General features: G+C 45.0%; 1 long non-coding RNA gene across 5 annotated transcripts in view; it reads left to right on the top strand.

Moving 5' to 3' along the window:
• LOC140471566 (uncharacterized) overlaps positions 1 to 10,040 on the top strand; it is a 32,558-nt gene extending 22,518 nt beyond the window's left edge. For 3 of the 5 annotated variants that reach the window (XR_011957102.1, XR_011957103.1, XR_011957100.1), the window contains 2 exons: positions 5,177 to 5,294; positions 9,271 to 10,040. This is a non-coding gene — a long non-coding RNA (uncharacterized lncRNA). The remainder of the gene's footprint in view (positions 1 to 5,176; positions 5,295 to 9,270) is intronic. The other 2 variants (XR_011957099.1, XR_011957101.1) reach the window with 1 other exon arrangement.
• The last annotated feature ends 3,831 nt before the right edge of the window (positions 10,041 to 13,871 follow it).

Genomic DNA, 13,871 nt, shown 5'->3' with positions numbered 1-13,871 from the left:
TTACCTCAGATTACAATGGGACTTCAAACAAATGGGCTTTGGAGTGGCAGATGGAGTTTAATTCAGAAAAATGTGAGGTGCTCCATTTTGGAAAATCAAATCAGGGCAGGACTAATATACTTAATGGAAAGGTCCTGAGGAGCGTTGCTGAACAAAGATCTTGGAGTGCAGGTTCATAGTTCCTGAAAGTGGAGTCATAGATAGGCAGGGTAGTGAAGAAGGCGTTTAGTATCCTTGCCTTTACTGGTTAGTGGATTGAGTACACGAGTTGTGACGGCATTTTGTGGCTGTTCAGCACATTGATTCAGCCACTTCTGAAATTTTGCTTTCAGTCCTGGTTTCCCCGCTATCGGAATGATATTGTGAAACTTGAAAGGGTTCAGAAAAGATGTGCAAAGATGTTACTAGGGTTGAGGGTTTCAGCTATATAGGGATGGGCTGAATAGGCTGGGGCTGTTTTCCCTGGAGCATCGGATGCTGACAGATGACCTCAGTGGTTGATACAATTGTGAGGGACATGGATAGGATGATCAACCAGGATCTTATTCACAGGTTAGGTGTGTCCAAATCTATGGGGCACAGGCTTAAGGAGTGAGGAAAACAATTTATAAGGGATCTGAGGGGCATTGTTTTCAAGCTGAACGTGCTATGTTTATGGAATGAGCTGCCAGAGAAAGTGTGGTGGCTGGAACAATTGCAACATTTAAAAGGCAACATTTAAAAGATTGGGTAAGTGATTAGGAAAGGTTTAGAAGGTTATGGGCCAAGTGTTGTCAAATGGGACGAGATTAATTTAGAATATCTGATCGGCATGGACAAGTTGGACCAAACGGTTGGTTTCTGTGCTGTACATCTCGATAACACTGAAACATTAAAATAAGATACGTTTCTCTATGTGGAGAGTTAGCAGAAGGTCGGATAATTCTCCTTGGAACTCAGAAAGTTAAGCAGTGATTTCAACTAGGAGCAGATTTCTTACAGGCAAATGGGAGGTGAGTTGGGACAGACTGGCACCATCTCCAGAGAGAGAGAGTACAGCCCCAATGGGCTGAATAGCCCCCAGTCCCTCTACTCTGTGATACTGCCCCCTTTCACTGAATGTTGAAGCTCATGCCAGTGCAGAGCCATAGAGATATACAGCATGAAAACAGCCCTTTTGGTCAAACTAGTCCATGCTGACCAGATATCCGAACTTAATCTCGTCCCATTTGCCAACACTTGGCACACATCCCACTACACCCTTCCAATACATACACCCATCCAGATGCCAAATGGTCTAGTTTTACCAACTTCCACCACTTCCCCTGACAGAAGATTCCATACACACACCACCTGCTGTGAAAAAAGTTGACCCTCTGATCCCTTTTATATATTTCCCCTCGCACATTGAACCTATGCCCGCTAGTTCTGGACACCCCCACCCCAGGGCAAGGACCTTGTCTATTTATCCTATCCATGCCCCTCATGATTTGATAAACCTCTATAAGGTCACCCTTCAGCCTCCAATACTCCTGGGAGGAGCGCACAACTCGTGTCACAATGGGGCCGGTGAGATTGATGGCAGCTTCAGACCAATAGGAGAGTTGATGTGATCCTCCAGACAATGGGAGTGAATGAGGGGTGGGTCCAGTGGGCCAACATGTGACCATAAACTGTGCAGGTGCACTGTCACTATGGTGCGGGTGTACTCCGTGAGTGTGAAGGGAATGAGAGAGACAGCAGAGATTGGGAGAGAAATTGAGTTTGTATGGACTGGGAATGTTGATAAACACACGGTTTTAGGTGGCTAGACCTGAATTAGAAATTCCTGGTAAATTAGAACCAAAAGAGCTGCGGATGCTGTAAATCTCACAATAACCAAAAGGTACTGGAAAAGCTCAGCAGGTCTGGCAGCATCTGAGAAGAGAAATCAGAATTAACATTTTGGATTCGCTGAGCCTTCCTCAGAGCCGATGTGACTGAAAGAAATGTCGCTTTTTATGCAGAAGGTAGGGGTTAAGGAGTACATGATATGTGGGGATAGAGTCCAAAGAAAGAGATGGGAGCAGTTGGACAACGGAGTGGATAACGAACTGGCTGGGGGAGGGTGAATAGCTGTTTATGAGGACTGTTAGTGGCGAACCATAGGTAGTGTGTAATGGCATGCTCTATGATAACAAGGACTGGTGTGTGGGTTAAGAGGCTAGGGCGCTAGGACATTGGAGAGTTCAGGGCCTAAAATTATTGAATTTGATAGAGGTGTTCAGGATGTCCAAGTAGAAAATGAGGTGTTGTTCTTCCAGCTTGTGTTAAAGTGTGGCGCTGGAAAAGCACAGCAGGTCAGGTAGCTGACCTTCAGCACTTGATCACCCTGAAGCTCTACTTTCCAGGGACTGTACACTTGTTCTGAGCCCTTCAGAGGGATTGAAGGGGATAGGGAGAGAACAGGAACAGGGTTGTGTTGTAATCTACAAAATAACGGTCACCCTCCCCCTCTCGGTGTCTCCCCTCTGTCTCCCATCCCCCATCATGCCTCCTCCCCACCGCAGGGAAAAGATCTTGTGTATTTTCCCTATCCATGCCCCTACTGATTTGATAAACCTCTATAAGGTCACCCATCAGCATCTGACGCTCCAGGGAAAACAGTGTATTCATCCGCTCCCTTTGGTTCAAATCCTCCAACCCTAGCAACATGCTTGTAATACTTTGCTGACCCCTTTCAAGTTTCACAATATTGTTTTGATAGGAAAGAGATCAGAATTGCATGCAATATTCCAAGCATGACCTAACCAAGGCCCTGTACAGCCGCAATATGACTTCCCACCTCCTATACTCAGTGCTCTGACCAATAAAGGAAAATATACTAAACACCTTCTTAACTATCCTATCTACCTGTGATTCTGCATTTCAAGGAGCTATGAACCTGTACTCCAAAGTCTCTTTCTCAGCAGCAATCCCGAGGACCTTATCATTAAGTGTATTCACCCTGCTAATATTTGCTTTTCCAAAATGCAGCACCTCACATTTATCTAAATTAAACTCCATCTGCCAGTCCTCAGCACATTCAACCATCTGATCAAGATCCCATTATAATCTGAGGTAATCCTGTTCACTGTCCACTACACCTCCAATTTTGGGGTCATCTTACGAACATTACTTCCTATATTCACATCCAAATCATTTATATAAATTATGAACATTTCAGGATCCAGCACCGATACATTGTGACATCCCACTGGTCACAGGTCTCCAATCTGAAAAGCAACCTTCCACCACCACCCTCTGTCTTCTCCCTTTGAACAAGTTTTGTATCCAAATGGCTAGTTGTCTCTGTATTCCATGAGATCTAACCTTGCTAACCAGTCTCCCATGGGGAACCTTGTTGAATGCCTTACTGAAGTCCATGTAGATTATTTCTACCGCTTTGCCGTCATCAATCCTCTTTGTTGTTACTTCAAAAAAATTGAATCAAGTTCATGAGACGTGATTTCTCACACACAAAGCCGTTATTAATATCCCGGACTTAACTCTGTACATTGGGGTCTGCGTCACCCAGTTATGGGTGTTAATATTCTGGATAAATTTCACATACACCAGCTTTGTGTTGGTGACTGTGTACTGAGTCTTGTTAATAACAGCAACACAGATGAGTTCCTTTTGAAAGGCAGTCCCTATATCCCTAACCCCCTTCCAGTTGCTCTGTCTCCTCCATTCCCACCGTAGACAGTAAGTGGGAGGAGCTCATGGAGTTTCCATGTGAGTGAGATTGAGAAAATCTTCCCTTCTTTCCACTAGCCCACCAAGAAATGGCGGTAGTGTCCTTACCTCTGGACCAAGAGAATCGGGTTCAGAGTTTGGTAACAGTGGCTTTGAAGAGGCTGATTGGAAATCATGCCCAAGCCACCAGGCCATACTGTCTCCCAGCTGTCCCTGCCTGAGTCTCCAAACAGAACCATCCTGTCGTTTCTCTCCTGTCAGACTCTCCCATTGCTCAGTTTGTCCAGTATTCCCTCCTGCTGCTGCACTGCTCCTGTCCCTCACTGACCTGTCCATCCCCAAGTGTCCTCCACATTCATTCGTTGTTTACAATCCCATTGTTCCAGTCCTGCAGCCCCTCCCCCTCCACTCTATTGGGCACAGCTGCTGTCAATCACCCAGGCACCTGTGTGATCTGGAGCATGCTCTGTAGGAGGGGAGACCTGTGCACGGGCGCAGTGCTGGCCAATTGTTGGCGTATGTGCAGTATGGGTCAGTGCCAGCGAGGGAGGCTTTGGATGTGTGGGATTAATCTGTCATTGGCTGCTCCCTCCCTTCCTCCCTCTGAGAACAGGACCCAGGGGACTGGTCCCTGCCCTGGTATCGTGACAAGTGGTTGGCGTATCGGTGGGGGGAGCATTTTGCAGAAAGTTATCAGAACTCAGGTGAAGATTCAGGAATGTTATGGAAAGGAACAAAGGTAGGCCTGCAATTAAAGTTCTAATTTGGTTCATTTTAGTTCAACCAGATGTGATTTGTCCAGTGTGTGCAGGATGGTTCTTATCAGAGGGTTGGTGTGGAGGAAATAAATAAGAGGTTCCAGATTGGAAAAAAAAAATCAATGTTGGTCTGACTAGGAAACCTTGGGAGGTGGGGGGAGGATTCACCAACACCCAGGAGACTCCGAGTCAGATTCATTGATTTGATTAGATTAGACTTCCTGCAGTGTGGAAACATGCCCTTCGGCCCAGCCAGTCCACACCGACCCTCGGAAGTGTAGCCCACCCAGACCCATTTCCCTCTGACTAATGCACATAACACTATGGGCAATTTAGCCTAGCCGATTCACCTGACCAATGCATCTTTGGATTGTGGGAGAAAACCGGCGCACCCGGAGAAAACCCACGCAGACACGGAGAGAACATGCAAATTCCACACGGACGCTGTGGGGCAGCAGTGCCATCGTGCCACACCTTTGTTTTGGTCCTTAGTCTGCAGGCAGGAGCTAAGAAGCTGAATTCAACGAGAGGAGAGAGCATTAGAACTGGGTGTGGAGGAAAGGGGTGAGGAGATTGGTTTGGATTTCAGTTCACAGAAGGGAGAAATTGTGAGACTGAGAATTAAAGCTTTGGGGGAACAAAGAAACTACAATTTAATACTATAATTGTCTTATGAATTTCCATCCTGTGTTAATGGTGGTGACTTGTTTTCTCTGTTGTAGGGTACTGAAAGGGCAGATTTGTGAATGAGAAATTCAGATTGAACTTCATGTTCAGTTTTGACAGTTACTTAATCCGTGCCGCTCTGAATATCATTGGCCTTTTCATGTGGAAAGAAAGGTGTGTATTCTGTCCGTGGGCGAATATTTCAAGTGTCAATGTGACTGGAAAAATTACTGAGACACAGCCAAGTCCATGTCAGCGTGGTGAATGTGGAGAGAGCTTTCATTTGTTTTTAAAAGTCTGAAAATACGTGTCACATTTCCCAGGAATAATGAAGTTACAGATTTGTTTTGTATGAGGACAAGTTTTTAATTAACCATGCAACCAGAAAGACAGAAGGATACCTGCACCATGGAAAATACAATGAAAACGGGATTGTTGTAATGGGGTTAATTTTCGATCATGGCTTGTAATCCGTTGGCGATGTCACGTCTGTTCCAGCGCCGTGGGGAGACACTGGAAATGTGATGAATGCAGTGAAGATTTCGGTTATTCAACTGGATAAGGTGCAGAAGAAATGGGCTCAGGGGTCTGAGTTAGAGGGAGAGGTTGGACAAGCGAGGATTCTTTTTTGTTTAGAGCAGAGGAAACAGAGGGGAGATCTATTTCTGGCAGTGTATAATATTGTGACAGGCTTGGGTAAGGTGAATGCACTCAGTCTTTTTCCCAGGAAATCAAGGAGTAGAGGGCATCAGTTTAAGGTGAGAGGAGAAATTATGAAAGGGAACCTGAGGGGCAACTGTTTTACATAGAAGGTGGTATGTATATGGACTGAGCTGCCAGTGGAAGTGGTTGAGGTGGGTACATTAACAACATGTAAAAGACATTTGGACAAATACATGGATAGCAAAGGGTCAGATGCAGATGGGCCAAGTGCAGGGAAATGGGTTCGCGTGGATGGACATATTGGCCGGCATGGGCCAGATTGGGCCAAAGGGCCTGTCTCTGCTGTAGGACTCTGACTCCAAATATATTTTCTATTTCTCCCGCCACCTCTGGTAGTACCCTGGGATGTATTCCATCCTGGCAAAGAGACATGTCTACCTTTAGCTCCATTAGCTTGCCCAGCTCTAACACTTTCGTGATAATGGTTGTTCCTTGGTCCTCACCTTCCTCAGTCTCCTTATCAATTACTGGCATGTTCTTCGTATCCTCCACTGTGAAGACTGACTGCTGTGTACTCATATTCCTGAACCTTGCTGGATAGGAATAACTGGGCACAGAACTCTGAGAGGTCTTCTTTGAGTCTTTATTGATGAGACATGGCAGTTACCTGGATAGTGTACATGCAGAACACCTCCAGGCAGCATCAGGTAACTCCCCGCCTGTCCGATGTGCCGCTCCCATTCTTATACCTTTGTGGTTTGTGTTTTGAATGGACGCTGTCTCTCAATATTATCTCCATGGCAATGGCAGTTAAAAAAGTCGAGTTCAGCTCAGCACTTTGTGGTTAAACCACATACCCCTCCCTCACGGCCCTGTGGCTCAGCCAGGTATCTGACAGGCACTTCAGTTTCCGTGGGGCTGTCTATCAGGATTCTGATGTGGAAGAACTGGTGTTGGAGTGGGGTGGGCAAAGTTAAAAGCCACACATCACCAAGTTATAGTCCAACAGGTTTATTTGGAAGTACAAGCTTTTGGAGTGTGCTGAGATTTTGCACTTGATCAGGATTATCTCTATGGTAACAGTTAAGTGCTTCAACAATTACAGAGGCCATATGTTCCCCAAATAATAGGTTCCCCTCTAGCAGTGTAAACTGCTATTCCAGCCCTGGGGATAGCTACTCATCACTTTTCTCCCCCAATCCCATCCAGCTTTCTGTTGATCTTTAAAGTTTTTCTAATCTCCTAGTTTCTTCTTGGTCTTTGCCAATTTGAATGCTTTCTATTTCAGTTTGATAGACTCCCTTATTTCCTTATCCACCCACGGCAGATTATTCCATTTCCTACAGTCCTCCCTTTTCACTGATATATAATTTTGCTGAGCAGTTTGAAAGATTATTTGATATTCCCGCACTGTCCGTCAACTGTCCCACCCTAAAGTCTTTGCTTCCAGTCTACATTAGCCAACTCCTGCCTCATCCTATTGTAGTCTCCTTTGTTTAAACACAGGATCTTGGGATTGGATTTAATCTTCCCGCTTTCCAACTGTATTCTAAATTCAACCAGATTTATCACAAGTCTTTTATCAGATTACGAGGTGAGGTGATGTTACCTGGATGTTTTGGTTTTCATTGTCAGAGACCTTGGCTTTGTAATAAAGTACAGGATAGATGTTCAAAACAGAGTATTCTGGACGGTGTGAATGTACTGAACAGTCTAAAACCATAAATCACTGTCTCCCCTCAGTTTACATGATCTGGAGATGCCGGTGTTGGACTGGGGTGTACAAAGTTAAAAATCTCACAACACCAGGTTATAGTCCCTCAGGTTTAATTGGAAGCACACTGGATTTCGGAGCGTTGCTCCTTCATCATGATCCAATTAAATAAGTTGGACTATAACCGGTCTAACTCACCTCAGTTTAAAATTGAAAAATCATTTTCTCCCACATGCTTCCTTACTTTCGAAGTTTGAAACGCTAATCCACCTGACTATCCTGCTTTTTCCAAAAATCTCCTTTGGTGAAGGTGGTGAGTTTTGGATTCAGCTTTTCCGTTATTACCGCAAGAAGATAAGCACTGGGCACAGGAGAGGCAATGCAGCTCCACCATTTAATACCATGCTGATTGAGCTCACCTCGGTCTCAGCTGGATTTTCCTGCCTGCTCTCTCTTACCCTTCAATTCATTGCAAATTCAACATCTGTATTTCTTCAGTAAATTTGCTCATTGTCCTAGCATCTACCGCATTTTGAATAGGGAATTCCACAGATACACAGCACATTGAGATAGGTACATTCTTCTATATGAGAATGGAATAGGAGCCCTACCGTGCAGAAATAGGGTAATCGTCCATGGAGTCCACACCAACCCTATCATGAGCATCCCATTCACACTCACCCATTGCCTGTATTTCCCATGGTTAATGGCTTAACCTGCACAGGTATGGGCACTGGGAATTTTGCATAGCCAATCCACTTTACCTGCACATCTTTGGACTGTGGGATAAAACTCGAGCACCCAGAGGAAACCCGCAGTGACGCAGGGAGCACGTGTAAACTCCACACAGTTGCCTAAGGCTGTAACCAAATCCAGGTCTCTGACGCTGTGAGTCAGCAATGCTAACCATTGAGTCACCTCTGCTTAAAATCTCCTGCTCCTATTATTCTCGCCACACCCCAGTTGGCTGAATCTATATTCCTTACATCAGAAAATCAGGTTGTGGAAGCAGATGTTTCAATAAAACCCAGTGACAATCCAAATGTTACGTGTGTCTGAATGGGGATCAGATACACAACACCCTCCAGTCTACACTTTTCGTTGACTTTCCAGAGACAGGGCTCCAATGGCGTCATGGGGACTACAACTCCCACAATCCCTGAGGCAGGGACCACACGTGTGTGGGGAAACACGGCACTGTACATGTACAAAATGTGGGCGGGTTTTGGAGCATGTGCTTTGGGTAAATATGCTTTGCGGAAAGTTTTTCACACTGTGATTGGCTGGAGGAGGAACGTATTTACTCATAGTATTGATCTGTTGGGGGAGGGGGTCAAAGTATCACTACATCCATGTAGGACCACTCTCCATCCCCAATTCATTGTAATGGTCGGAATCAACTAATGGGGAACGAAGAAGGATCTGATCCATTCTCCCAGATTGAAGGTTCCTCTTCTGTCCAGGATCTGCCACCTCCCTTTCTTTCCTTTTGTTTCATTCTGCTGTTACATTATTCACTTGCAGCAACTGAAGGGAAAGGAAGTGAACCCAGAAAGGGTGCAGAGTCTAACCAGGGACGGGAAGTGGTGGCATGGATCTGTTTATCAGTTACTCCATGAGCATGGGGAGGGTGTACATTAGGGGGTAGCAGAGTCAGAATGGTGGGAGAGAGTAAGTGGGCTGGAGGGTTACAGCTTTGAGGGAAGAAAGGGAAAAAGAGTAAGTAGAATTGTCTGCTCTGAATTTCTAACATGTACATATTCCTTTATACAGGGTGCTAGATGGTGAAGATTTGCAGACTGAAATCTCAAAGTCATGTGCAGATCATGATTAAGTTAACCAGCATTTGAAGAAGCAAAGACAGAGAATCACTCAGCCAAAATCCTGCAACACTCTCTTCGCAGCATTTTCGATCTCTCTGCACCAAATGGACTGTGAATTGTACAAGACAGCAGCTCCCTACCATCTTCTCAAGGGTAACTAGAGATGGGGAATAAATGCTGGCTGAGCCAGTGATGCCCATATCCTGGAAATGGTTTCTATCTCTAGTTGCTGAACCCCAGTTGATGTTCCTGCAGGATGATGAGGGACGCTGAGTGCATCCTCCAGGAGGTAGCACCATCACATTACCCCTGCCTACAACCACACAGTAACACAGCAACATCACTGGAACAAAAGGCAGTGAAGCCAAAGGAGGACTTAGATATAGTTCTTCAAGGTAAAGTCATGAAAAGGGATTGGAACACAGCAGGAGACTGAGCTGGATGGTCAGCTGTTTCCCATTGAATGGTGGAGCAGGATTGAAAGGCTGAATGGTCTCCTCCTGCTGCTATCCCCCAGGTCTGTATATAGTCATGGAGCCTGGGCAGGAAGGAGTTCGCAGGGATTCTCCAGGAGATTGCACTTCCACAAGTTTTCAGTGAGGGATGGTTTGATGGATTTTATTTAACATTTATCTTTAACAAAAGGTTTGTAAATTTTGGTTTTAAAATGTTGTAAAAGTTATTTTGCACAGCAAATAAAATTAAAGAAAATAACGTAAACTGTCTGAATATAACAGTTTTAAAACTTTCAACCCTTGTAAAACAAAATCCTGTCTATTCCTGGACACAATCACTTTCCAGCTACTCAAACTCCAGGGAAATATTCCCTCCCTGTCTGAACCTTTGGTTTGATTTAACTGCTTTTCAGTTCTCGTTCTGTTAGCTGTGAAGCATTCTTTTTCCCCATTTCTCCGACCCAGAAATGTGAGCACAGCAATCTACCCACCATCAAAATCATCAGTACGCCATTTTGCTTTTGGTTAACATATAATCACCAGCAGTGCAAATGTGAGGACTGCAGATGCTGGAAACAAGAGCCTAGATTAGAGGGATGCTGGAAAAGGCCTTTTGCTGAAATGTTGATTTTCCGGCTCCTCAGATCCTGCCTGACCTGCTGTGCTTTTCCAACACCACTCTAATCTAGACATATAATCACCAGCAGTCAACCATTTGTGTAACCAATTGAATATTTCCAAACAAAGCCCATTTCGGGCCAAGCAAACCATTACAAGTGTCAGAATGAGAAGGGACTAAATCAAAGTAGAGTTGTGGGGAGGGGGCAGCGATGGAGATAAAGCACTATATCCCCTGCGGTGCCCACTTCTATCTAAAGGCATCGAGAGCATTGATCCACACCACATGCTCCTTTTCCAAGGACACCCTTCTGTGTAGCATTTATCCTCAATCATAGAATAGAATCCCTACAGTGTGGAAGGAGAGCATTGGCCCATCAAACCCTACCGACCATCCGAAGAACATCACGCCCAGAGCACTCCATCACTGTAACACTGCATTTCCCATGGCTGATCCACCTAGTCTGTACAATTCTGGATCCTGTGGACAATTTAGCATGACTGATCCACCTAACCTGCACATCTTTGGACTGTGGGAGGAAACCAGAACACCTGGAGGGGACCCACACTATCATGGAGAGAATGTGGGAACTCCACACAGGCCGTTGGACAAGGCTGGACTCCAACTTTGTACCTGATGCTGTGAAGCAGCTGTGCTACAATCACAATTTAAATCAAAACAGATGATCCCTGCTCATTGTCACATTGCTGTTTGTGGGGACTTACTGCCCAGAGAGACATCCTGAGGTTCAGAAAGTGGCAATGTAAGTTCAGTCACCTCCAGCCCAGTTAATGTGGTTAACAACAACATCAATACTCCAACAGTGTCATCATATACAAGGTCCACTTCTGACTCTGATGGACAGTAACATCAGAATCAGAGTCCTGCAGTCCACATGGAGCAGGGGGATGACCACTTCCCTGTGAGCACTCACTGGGCTCTCAATCGTGTTGAAGACGCAGCAAATCTCTTGTCACACAGAGGGGTGAACAGCTCCTACCCAGTGTGAACACGCTGGAGTCTCAGGGGGTGGGATGAATAACTGAATCCCTTCTCTTCACTGAGCATCTGAATGAGATCTGCCTCAGTAGATTGTGAGGTCGAGTAAATCCCTTCTCATACGTGGGGCAGGTGAAATGCCTCTCTGCAGTGTGACTGTGTCGGTGAGTGTCCCACTGTTCGGGTGAAGTGAATTCCTTATTCTGATTGAGCCCGTCCTCCTATTTCTCTCAATTATCATTGACAATCTCACACCAGAACTTGTTCCAGAGAGTGTTCCAGAACAGGCAGAATGGTCAGCTGCGGCTGGTCACCTGACTTGTCACTGGTCCTGAAAGGTTCACTCTCCACAAATGCTGCCAGATCTGCTGAATTTTTCCAGCAATTTCTTTTATTTTTTTCAGTTTTTCCCAGCATGTGCAGATGTTTAGTTTTCCAATTCTCATCTTGTCTGTTGCAGAGGAGTTTATTGATGAAATTAGAGGGTTTTGAAAATTGTACGTTATGTCACACATCAGCTATGATCATCATGAATGGCAGAGCAAAGTCGAGGGGCTGAATGGCCTCCTCCTGTTCCAAGGAAAGTTTTCCATTGTCAGCTTGTGGTAACATTTCCCGTCACTGCTCAATTCACCTCCATATCGAACACATTGTTACCGACTGAACAAACCTCCTGTGTTTGAAATAAACTTACTAATGCCCAGTGACTCCCTCTCCTACCACCCGGGTTTAACTCTCATCATGGAATACTGTCGTGTATTACTGCAGGAATGCCCACAAAGACTAATCCTGGAGTCTGTATCCCCTAGGATCCACAATCACCTTTTATTGACTTCTTCCTATTTCATTCTGGCTATTGAACTCTTGGTTTCAATCCAATCTCCTGTCATGCTCTTCAACATGTCCACATGGGTGGACTAGAGGTAGCTGGGATTTAATGAAGGGAAGTGGGGATTAAGCGGAAGCATGAGGAGCGGTGACAGCAAAGACAGTTCTCATTGTAACAGCAGAGTTTCTCCATGACCTAGTGAGTGGTGAGGCAGCTGAGTTTGTGGGCGGAGACAGTTTCAATCAGGGATTTGGTAAGACACTCAGACATTGACCTGTCCAACTGATTGTTAACTCAGACAGATAGAAAGAAAGATGCACATTTAGATATCACCTTTGATGATCTGGGGCAATGAAACATGCTTCCAACCCAAAGATTTCAACCTCAAAACTCTGAAAACACAGACACAATGCTTTCTGTTTGTACCAGGCTGTCTCTGAGACTCCTCTTTTCTTGTGAAAAGCGTTTCGACCTGTTCAGCCTTTCCTGGTGATTATAATCGCTATGTTCCTGTGAGATTTGTGACTGAACCTTTATTTTCCTCTTCCTTGTGAGTGATGAAAGTAGCAGAAACAGTTCCTGACCTGTGAGGGGTTTTGATTGGAGTATTTATATTTACAAATCCATTCCCACCCTCACATACAGTGTGAAATTGATGTAAAACTGAAGGAAATGAGTGAGTGAGCACCCACAGAATCATAAAGGAATCATATGTATCTGAGTTGAATGAACAACAATCAAAACTAGTTAGAATCACAGAATCCCGTGGGTGCAGAAAGAGTTTATTCTGCCCATCGAGTCTGCAATGACCTGCTCACCCACCCTACCCGCATAACCCCACATTAACCATGGCTAGCCCAACCCACCTAAATTGCACACTGCGACCATGTTAGCATGGCCAATCCAGTGACGTTACACATCTGTGGGAAGGTCACAAATTACATTCAAATGCTGAGAATTGTGGAAGATGGCTCACAAATACTAGACTCTGACACAAATGCTCTGCTTTTCAAAATAAAATCTGGGGGACACTGCAACCGGAAAAAGTTCTGATTTTCTTCGGAGGAAGAGAATTCAAAACTCACGCCACTGACCCAGGGGGCGCAGTGAAAGTTACAGAGGTCTCGGAACCATCAGAAATGTAAGAGGTTGTGAGCAAGGTGGGGGTGAGACAAGGACACAAAGACAGTCTGTCACACGGGGGAAGGCAGGAGAGGTTCAACAGCAGAAATGGTCGTCCCTCAAGGCCATGGAGAATGGAGTTAGAGCTGGGAAAGAAACAAGGAAATAAGGTGTGCAGCTGCCAAAGGAATATGTTAAAAAACAGATTATAAAAGCATAGAGGGCAGAGTTCAGTCTGAAATCTTTGCTCTCAATGATGAGTAAAAAAGCTGTAACGCCTGGGGAGTTGTATTTCAGCCAACACTTACCCAGGATTGGCCAAGTGTGCTGTCATTTTCTGATAATTTTTTTTCTGGCATTTGTAGTTAAAGTCTGATGACGCTAGTAACTTTTCAATTTGGACTGGAGTTTAAATTTCTGGAGAAATGTCAAATAAATCACATTGATCACATTCTGCACATCTTAGTCCATTACCCTGCATGTTCCAGTATTTCAGTGACATCCATGTCCTGCCGGTGGGACAGGAC

This window comes from Chiloscyllium punctatum, unplaced genomic scaffold (assembly GCF_047496795.1).
Source record: "Chiloscyllium punctatum isolate Juve2018m unplaced genomic scaffold, sChiPun1.3 scaffold_121, whole genome shotgun sequence".
NCBI classification, from domain to species: domain Eukaryota; kingdom Metazoa; phylum Chordata; class Chondrichthyes; order Orectolobiformes; family Hemiscylliidae; genus Chiloscyllium; species Chiloscyllium punctatum.
Note: the sequence above shows the minus strand (reverse complement) of the source record. Positions and strands in the feature narration are given on the sequence as shown.